This window comes from Pristiophorus japonicus, chromosome 14 (assembly GCF_044704955.1).
Source record: "Pristiophorus japonicus isolate sPriJap1 chromosome 14, sPriJap1.hap1, whole genome shotgun sequence".
Lineage (NCBI taxonomy): Eukaryota > Metazoa > Chordata > Chondrichthyes > Pristiophoridae > Pristiophorus > Pristiophorus japonicus.
Genome location: NC_091990.1, coordinates 152,346,975 through 152,356,618, shown reverse-complemented (window position 1 = coordinate 152,356,618; position 9,644 = coordinate 152,346,975).

The window sequence follows — 9,644 nt, the reverse complement described above, 5'->3', positions numbered from 1 at the left end:
TTCATAAGTACAAAAATAAAATACTGCGGATGCTGGAATCTGAAATAAAAACAGAAAATGCTGGAAATCTCAGCGGGTTAGGCAGCATCAGTAGAGGGAAAAACAGAGTTCGGGTCAATGACTCTTCAACAGAATTACCGAATGTTCTAAAAGAACACATTCTTAAGAAGCACTGAAAGGGGGAGGGGAAGAAAGAACAAAATAGAAGGTCTATGATAGGGTGAAAGGCAGGAGAGATTTGAAGGACAAAAGGGATAATGGGCCAAATTGAAATCGTAATGACAGAAATTAGAACAGGTTAATCTAGATAGGGTGTGAATGGCGGAGTAATGACCAGCTGCCATTGGAGACAAAGAGAAAAAAAAACATAAGATCGGGGGTGGGGGAAGCGAGCCAAAGACGGGCAGAGGTTATGCTCTGAAATTGTTGAACTCGCTGTTGAGTTCAGAAGGCTGTAAAGTGTCTAAACAAAAGACGAGGTGTTGTTCCTCGAGCTTGGTTTGAGCTTCACTGGAACAGTGCAGGAGTCTGACGACGGAGATATCAGAATGGGAGTGGAGTGGAGAATTAAAGTGACAGGCGACCGGAAGCTCAGGGTCACACTTGCGGACTGAACGGAGGTGCTCCGCAAAGCGGTCACCTAATCTGCGCTTGGTCTCCACAATGTAGAGGAGACCACATCTTGAGCAGCGAATACAGTATACTAAATTGAAAGAAGTACAAGTAAATCGCTGTTTCACCTGGAAGGAGTATTTGGAGCCCTGGAGAGTAGGAAGGGAGGAGGTAAAAGGACTGGTGTTGCATCTCCTGCACTTGCACAGGAAGGTGCTGTGGGAAGGGGCAGGTTTGTTGCGGGTGACTGTGGAATGGACCAGGGTGTCGCAGAGGGAGTGGTCCCTTCGGAATGCTGAGAGGGGAGGGGAGGGGAAGATGTGATTGGTGGTGGGATCCCGCTGGAGGTGGTGGAAATGGCGGAGGATGATCCGTTGAACGTGGAGGCTGGTGAGATGAAAGGTGAGGACAAGGTGAATCCTGTCATGGTTCTGAGAGGGAGGGGAAGGGGTGAGAGCAGAGGTACGGGAAATAGAATGGACACGGTTGAGGGCCATGTTAACCACAGCGGAGGGGAATTCTCAGTTGAGGAAAAAGGAACACATGTCAGAGGCACCAGTGTGAAAGGTGGCATCGTCAGTGTAATGATGTGTGTATCGTCCCAGTACCTTAAATGTAATGTAAGTACTATGCCACACCACAGAGGGCGCTGCGGTGGGAAACCCTGGTAGTACCTGTAACAAAGGCTATATAAGGGTGACCACCACACCTGGGAGGCACTCTGGAGCTGAACAATAAAGGACAAAGGTCACAGCAGTTAGACTTACACCAGACCGTGTGGAGTCAGTGATTTGTGTGCTACATACACCACATTGGCAACGAGGATGCGGACGAACTCCACGCAACCATGGCTACTCTGGGCTCGCTAAAGGATTTTACCATGGGCAATGATTGGGAGGCCTTTACGGAAAGGCTCGAGTACTACTTCACAGCAAACGATTTGACGGAGGACACATACGCAATGAGAGAGAAGCGTAAGGCGATATTGCTCTCCAGTTGTGGAGATGAGGTTTACTGTCTCGTCAAGAATTTGCTGGCACCTGGGAGCGCCAGGGACAAGTCATACGAGAGCTGACTGAACTCATTCGTGTCCAGTGGAAACCGAAGGAGAACATCCTCACGGCCAGATACAAATTTTACCATCACTGCAGATCTGAGGGCCAGGATGTCACCAAATATGCTGCAGACCTCAGGAGACTCGCGGTGCCGTGTGATTTTGGGACACACCTTGACGAGGCTTTGCGGGACATTTTTAATATGGGGATTGGCTACGAGGGCCTCCTTCACAAGCTGCTGGCCACGGAACCCACAGTCACTCTGACAAAGGCCATCGCCATCAGCCGGGCACATATGACCTCGACTTGCAGCACCAAGCAAATAATCCACACAGTCTCGAACCCGGCAGGCACGGTCCACAGGATAGCGCCCACCACGGACAAAACTGCAGAACGTGGCTCTGCCCGGGGCAGAGAGCACGGACCTCGGGATCCTGGAGCTCAGAGTCCGCCGAGGGGGGCCAATCAAGCAGCACCATGCTGGCGCTGTGGAGGAAGCCATGGGGCTCACCGGTGCAGGTTTGCGGAGTACACGTGCAATACCTGCCATGGTAAAGGCCACCTTCAGCGTATGTGTAAAAGAAATCGGACTCACCATGTGGCTGAGGAGATGGGGGATGATCCACTGTTCAGCGAGGAGCAGGTAGAAGATGATGAGGTGCTTGGACTGTATATGTGCACCGACGATTCGCCCCCAGTGATAAGTGAAATAAAAATCAACTGAGTCCCAGTGAGTATGGAAGTGGACACGGGCTCGGGTCCGTCGTTGATGAGTCGGAGAACTTTTGATAAACTGTGGATTAACCCAGCTGCACGACCCAAGCTGGTCCCGGTCACGGTGAAGCTGCGTACCTACACCAGGGAACTAATACCTGTTCTTGGCAGAGCGATGGTGCAGATATCCCACCGGGACGAGACTCACGCTTTACCTTTGTGGGTCATTGCAGGCGATGGGCCGACACTCCTCAGCCGGAGGTGGATGGGGAAGGTCCGTGGGAGCTGCGAAGACTTCATTCCTCCACAGGCTGCTGCTCCCCGGGGTGCTGCTGTGACCCAGGTCCCCAGAGAGCAGCGCCGACCGAGCTGGAGCTGCAGCCTCAATCCACCCACAGGCAAGTCCCAGGCCCGGGCCTCACACAGAGACCCTCTAGCCCCAGCCCCCACAGGCAAGTCCCAGCCCTGGACCTCACGCAGAGACCCTGCAGCCCCAGCCCCCACAGGCAAGCAGCCCTGCACAGAGGGGCCTAGTGGGGGGGGAGTGAGCCGGCGGGGCGCTGCGGGAGGGGTGCTGAGGGATCCAGGGGCCGGCAGTTCGGAAGGGCCCCGCAGAGGAAGAGGCCCCGCCGAGAAGCTGGTAGCGTCGGGCGGCGGCAGCCGCAGGGGAGGCCGCTACGGAGGCCGCGGGAGATGCGGCAAGTGCGGCCGCTGGAGAGGCCACGACGGCCGCAGGAGAGGTGGCAAGTCAGGTGGCAGCGGAGGGGAGCGGAGGCTGCGACGGCGGAGGGCATTCGGAGCGTCGGAGAAGATGGCGGCGGCCTTGTGTCGGAGCTGCAGAGCATCAAAGATGGCGGCGCCCAAGGAGAAGCCTCGTGGAATCCTCCTGCATCAAAGATGGCGCTTTAAAGAGGAAATGCACCCGGGAGTCTTAAAAGGGCCTTACAAAGAGGTGGTCCCCACAAAGGACTTCTGTTTGGCAGAGCATCTAAAATGAGCTATGTTAATGTGAGATAGTGAATTTATAATAAGAATTACTTTTTTTATGCTGAATGGCCACTGTATTTGTGTAAAATAATGGATGAAGTACAATTAATGATAACGGTTAACAAGGAAATCAAGGTTCCGCTACCAGTCAATAACCAGTTAATGTACCAGATAATATGTACCATACTAACGCACTGTCTATGCCCACCTGCCTTCCGTTGGACAAGTGTGATGTTATGTAATGATGTGTGTATCGTTGTCCTGTGTCCAGGTCGGGGGGGAAGGTGATGTTATGTAATGATGTGTGTATCGTCCCAGTACCTTAAATGTAATGTAAGTACTATGCCACACCACAGAGGGCGCTGCGGTGGGAAACCCTGGTAGTACCTGTAACAAAGGCTATATAAGGGTGACCACCACACCTGGGAGGCACTCTGGAGCTGAACAATAAAGGACGAAGGTCACAGCAGTTAGACTTACACCAGACCGTGTGGGGTCAGTGATTTTTGTGCTACATACACCACAGTCAGAGCAGATGCGACGGAGACGGAGAAACTGGATGTAATATATTTATGCTTGGAGTCACCTGACACCAAAGGGCGCCACTGTCGGATGTCAGGCAGGCAGTACAGGAAGTTGGATTTTGTTCTTATCTGAAGTGGGAATAAAAGAGATCGGCTACACACCCGAGGCAGTTTATAATGACAGGGCTCTTGTGTTATCACATTTGGTGATGGGGTAAACTAAGGACTTTCATATTTAAAATGGGCACTATTGGAATTCTGAACAAATTTGTAGATGGCGAGGATTGGGTGGATTTTGTCGACCGCCTGGAGCAATATTTTGTTGCCAACAAAATGGAGGGGGAGCTGATGCAGTCCGTCGCAGGGCGGTTCTCCTCGCCGTCTGTGGTCATTAGGTTTACTGAATCATGAAGAACCTACTCTCGCCTTTACGTCCAGATGCCAAGTCTTACGAGGAATTGTGTGAATTGGTGTGTGACCATCTGAAGCCGAAGAAAGGGATCATCATCTCATGCTATCGCTTCTACACGCATGTCCGTGCTGAGGGCCAGGAATTGTCGGGATTCATCACCGACCTACCAGGTCTTGCTGAGCCATGTAAGTTTGGGGACATGCTGGAAGACATATTGAGAGACTTTTTCATGATAGGCATCAAACATGATGTGCTTCTTCGGAAGTTACTGGCCGAAGAGAAACTGGACTTGAAAAAGGCCATCGCAATTGCCCAGGCATGCATGACGACTGATGAGAACATGAGGCAGATATCATCCAAAGGTTGGAACTCCACGATAGGCTTGTCAGGTACTGTAAACAAGATTGTGTCGTCTTCTGGAAAAGCTGCTCATGGCAGGGCCAAGTCAACTATTTACATGAAACCTATAGCTGCTCAGAGCCCGACAACAGGTACAAAACTGAGTTCACCCTGTTGGCATTGTGGGGGCAATCATCAGCCTCAGTTGGTTTAAACAATACTCCTGTAATGGCTGTTTGAAATTGGGACATCTCCAGAAAATGTGTCTACAACTGAGCAAGCTGCTGCTGCTGCTCATCATATTGTTGATGATGACCAGTCCAGTGCTGACTTTGATACACAACCTGAGGAGGAAGTGTATAGTTTGTATTCGTTCTCGTCAAAGAGCCAGCTGATAACTGTTAATGTGAAGCTGAATGGCGTGCCTGTATCAATGGAGCTGGATACGGGTGCAAGTCAGTCGATCATGAGCCAAGTGATATTTGACAAGCTATGGGAGACTGAGGCTGTGAAGCCTAAGCTGAGTCCAGTCAAGGCCAAGTTGCGTACTTATACGAAGGAACTCATACCGCAAGGTTCAGTGCTGGGACCCCAGTTATTCACAATTTACATTAATAATTTAGAGGAAGGAATTGAATGTAATATCTCCAAGTTTGTAGATGACACTAAGCTGGGTGGCCGTGTGAGCTGTGATGAGGATGCTAAGAGGCTGCAGGGTCACATGGACAGGTTCGGTGAGTGGGCAAATGCATGGCAGATGCAGTATAATGTAGATAAATGTGAGGTTATTCACTTTGGTGGAAAAAAACAGGAAGACAGAATATTATCTGAATGGTGACAGATTAGGAAAAGGGGAGGTGCAACGAGACCTTGGTTTCATGGTACATCAGTCATTGAAAGTTGGCATGCAGGTGCAGCAGGTGGTGAAGAAGGCAAATGGCATGTTGGCCTTCATAGCGAGAGGATTTGAGTATAGGAGCAGGGAGGTCTTACTGCAGTTGTACAGGGCCTTGGTGAGGCCACACCTTTAATATTGTGTACAGTTTTGGTCTCCTAATCTGAGGAAGGACATTTTTGCTATTGAGGGAGTGCAGAAAAGTTCGCCACATTGATTCCCTGGATGGCAGGACTCACATATGAAGAAAGATTGGATCGACTAGGCTTAAATTCACTGGAATTTAGAAGAATGAGAGGGGATCTCATAGAAACATTTAACATTCTGATGGGATTCGACAGGTTAGATGCAGAAGAATGCTCCCAATGTTGGGGAAGTCCAGAACCAGGGGTCACAGTCTAAGGATAAGGGGTAAGCCATTTAGGACCGAGATGAGGAGAAACTTCTTCACTCAGAGAATTGTGAACCTGTGGAACTCTCTACCACAGAAAGTTGTTGAGGCCAGTTCATTGGATATATTCAAAAGGGAGTTAGATGTGACCCTTACGGCTAATGGGATCAAGGGGTGTGGAGACCAAGCAGGAATGGGATACTAAAATTGCATAATCAGCCATGATCATATTGACTGGCAGTGCAGGCTCGAAGGTGCCAAATGGCCTACTCCTGCACCTATTTTCTATGTTTCTATGTTTCTGTGATTGGCAATGCAGCAGTCAAGATGCCGTATGATGGCGTGATCCAAGATCTACCATTATGGATCGTCCCAGGTAATGTTCCAACGTTGTTTGGTCGGAATTGGCTCGAGAACATCAAGCTGAACTGGAATGATGTCAAAGCGTCGTCCTCGGTGAATGACACTTCTTGTGCCCAAGTATTGAAGAAGTTTCCTTCTTTGTTTGAGCCTGGCATTGGTAATTTTACTGGAGCCAAGGTGCAGATTCACCTGGATTCACCTGGATGCAAGGCCTGTATCAAAAATCTCGGTCTGTCCCTTATATGATGAGGGAGATGATTGAGATTGAGCTTGACAGACTCCAACGTGAAGGGGTCATATCACCTGTCGAGTTCAATGAGTAGGCCAGCCCTATTGTTCCTGTGTTGAAAAGTGACGGCACTCTCAGGATTTGCAGAAACTACAAGGTTACTATTAACTGATTCTCGAAACAAGTTCAGTACCCGTTACCGAAGGCTGATGACCTATTCACCATGCTAGCTGGTGGAAAGTCGTTCACTAAGCTAGATCTGACATCGGCCTACCTGACACAGGAGCTCGTCGATAAGTCGAAGAAACTGACCTGCATCAAAACCCATAAAGGACTGTTTGTCTACAACAGGTGTCCTTTCGGAATTCATTCGTGTGCAGCCGTATTCCAGAGGAATATGGAGAGTCTACTGAAGTCCGTTCCTAGAACTGTCATGTTCCAAGATGACATTCTGGTCACAGGTTGCGACACCACTGAACATCTGAACAATCTTGAGGAAGTTCTACATCGTCTGGACAAAGCGGGACTCAGGCTGAAACGTTCGAAGTGTGCCTTCATGACACCTGAAGTTGAATTCCTTGGTAGGAAGATTTCTGCTGCTGGAATCAGGCCTACTGATTCAAAAACCAAGGCCATCAAAAATGCACCCAAGCCTCAGAATGTGATAGAGCTGCATTCATTCCTTGGGCTACTCAACTACTTTGGTCAGTTCTTACCCAGATTGAGCACTTTATTAGAGCCACTGCATTTGCTACTCAGAAAAGGTAACAATTAGGTCTGGGGTATGTCTCAAGATGGAGCCTTTGAGAAAGCTAAGAGTCTGCTCTGTTCAAACAAGTTGCTTCTTCATTATGATCCGTGTAAGCGTCTTGTATTAGCCTGTGATGCTTCATCATATGGTGTTGGCTGTATACTCCAACAAGCCAATGAGTCGGGTAAGCTACAACCTGTTGCATATGCTTCGAGAAGTTTATCAAAAGCAGAAAGAGCTTACAGCATGGTAGACAAAGAAGCTTTGGCCTGTGTGTATGGTGTAACAAAGATGCATCAGTACCTGTTTGGTCTCCGTTTGAACTCGAAACGGATCACAAGCCACTCATTTCATTGTTTTCTGAAAACAAAGTTATAAATACCAATGCATCATCCCGTATTCAGAGGTGGGCATTGACATCTTCTGGCTATAATTACATTATTCGTCATAGACCCGGTACTGAGAATTGTGCCAATGCACTGAGTCATTTGCCTTTGCCTACACCTGATGTGAAAACGCCTCAACCCACAGATCTAATGTTGGTAATGGATGCTTTTGAAAGTGATGAAACTCCTGTCACTGCTCAACAAGTTAGGATCTGGACCAGCCATGACCCTATTTTGTCAGTGTGAAACGTTGTGTCCTCAGTGGTGATTGGTCTGAAATACCTATGGAGATGTGTGAAGAGACCAAACCTTACACCCGTCAAAAGGATGAGCTGTCCATTCATTCAGATTGTTTACTGTGGGGTAATCGTGTCATCATACCTAAGAAAGGTAGAGTAAGATTTGTACGTGAGCTACATAGCACTCATCCCGGTATTGTTATGATGAAAGCCATTGCTAGGCCTTATGTATGGTGGCCTGGAATTGACTCTGATCTGGAATCATGTGTACATCAATGTAATACTTGCATGCACCAAATAAAGTACCAGTGGAATCTCCATTAAGTCTTTGGTCGTGGCCATCTAAACCATGGTCGAGGATCCACATCGATTTTCCAGGTCCATTCCTTGGAAAGATGTTTTTTGTTGTGGTGGATGCATATTCAAAGTGGATAGAGTGTATTATTATCATCCAGTACATCTACAGACACTATTGAGAGCCTTCGTGTCATGTTTGCTACACATGGTTTACCTGACATTGTTGTGAGTGATAACGGATCTTGCTTCACAAGTCTTGAGTTTCAGGAGTTCATGAAACTCAATGGTATTAGACATGTGAGATCATCTCCATTCAAACCTGCTTCTAATGGTGAAGCAGAGCGTTCTGTTCAAACTATCAAACAAAGTATGAAACGTGTAACTCATGGTTCATTTCCAACTCGTTTGACATGTATATTGCTCAGTTATAGGACAAGACCTCATACTGTTACTGGTGTTTCAACTGCTGAATGACTGATGAAGAGAACTCTTAAGACCAAGCTTTCACTTGTTCATCCTGATTTGAATGATCGTGTTGAAAACAGACGTCAAAGTCAGCAATTGTATCATGATCGTACTGCTGTGTCACGAGATATCTCTGTCAATGATTCAGTGTTTGTACTGACCTATGGACAAGGTCCAAAATGGATTGCTGGTACTGTTACAGCTAAGGAGGGTAACAGAGTGTTCATTGTCATGCTCAAGGATAAACAAACATGCAGAAAACATGTTGACCAGGTAAAACTGCGGCACACAGATGAACTGGAACCTTTTGAGGAAGATCCAGTCAGTGACCCACCAACTATCGTTCATTCACCAGAGGCCTTTGTTGTCATTCCAGAACCCGGACCTTCAGTCTCTGATGTTGTTATTACCACTCCCACCAAAACTGTTACTCAACCTCCAGTCACAACTGACTTAGAACATTCATCTAGAACTAATGTTGAACCAAGACGATCAACTCGGGAGCGGAAAGCCCTAGATCGTCTTGTATTGTAAAGTGACTGATACTAAGATCTTGAAAGGGGGATGTTGTAATATATTTATGCTTGGGGTCACCTGACCCCAGAGGGCACCACTGTCGGATGTCATGCAGGCAATACAGAAAGTCGGATCTTGTTCTTATCCGAAGTAGGAATAAAAGAAATTGGATACATACCCGAGGCAGTTTATAATAACAGGACTCTTGTGTTATTACACTGGGAGAATGGAATGGAGTCCTTACAGGATGCGGGGTGGGAGGAAGTGTAGTCCAGGTAGCTGTGGGAGTCCTGGGCTTATAGTGGATACTGATCGAAAGCCTATCCCAGAAATGAAGACAGAGAAGTCGAGGAAGGGAAGGAAAGAGCCGGAGATGGACCATGTGAAGGTGAGGGAAAGGTGGAAATTGGATGCAAAGTGAATGAAATTTTCTAGATTGACTTCATTCATAATTTCGGTAAGGGACATT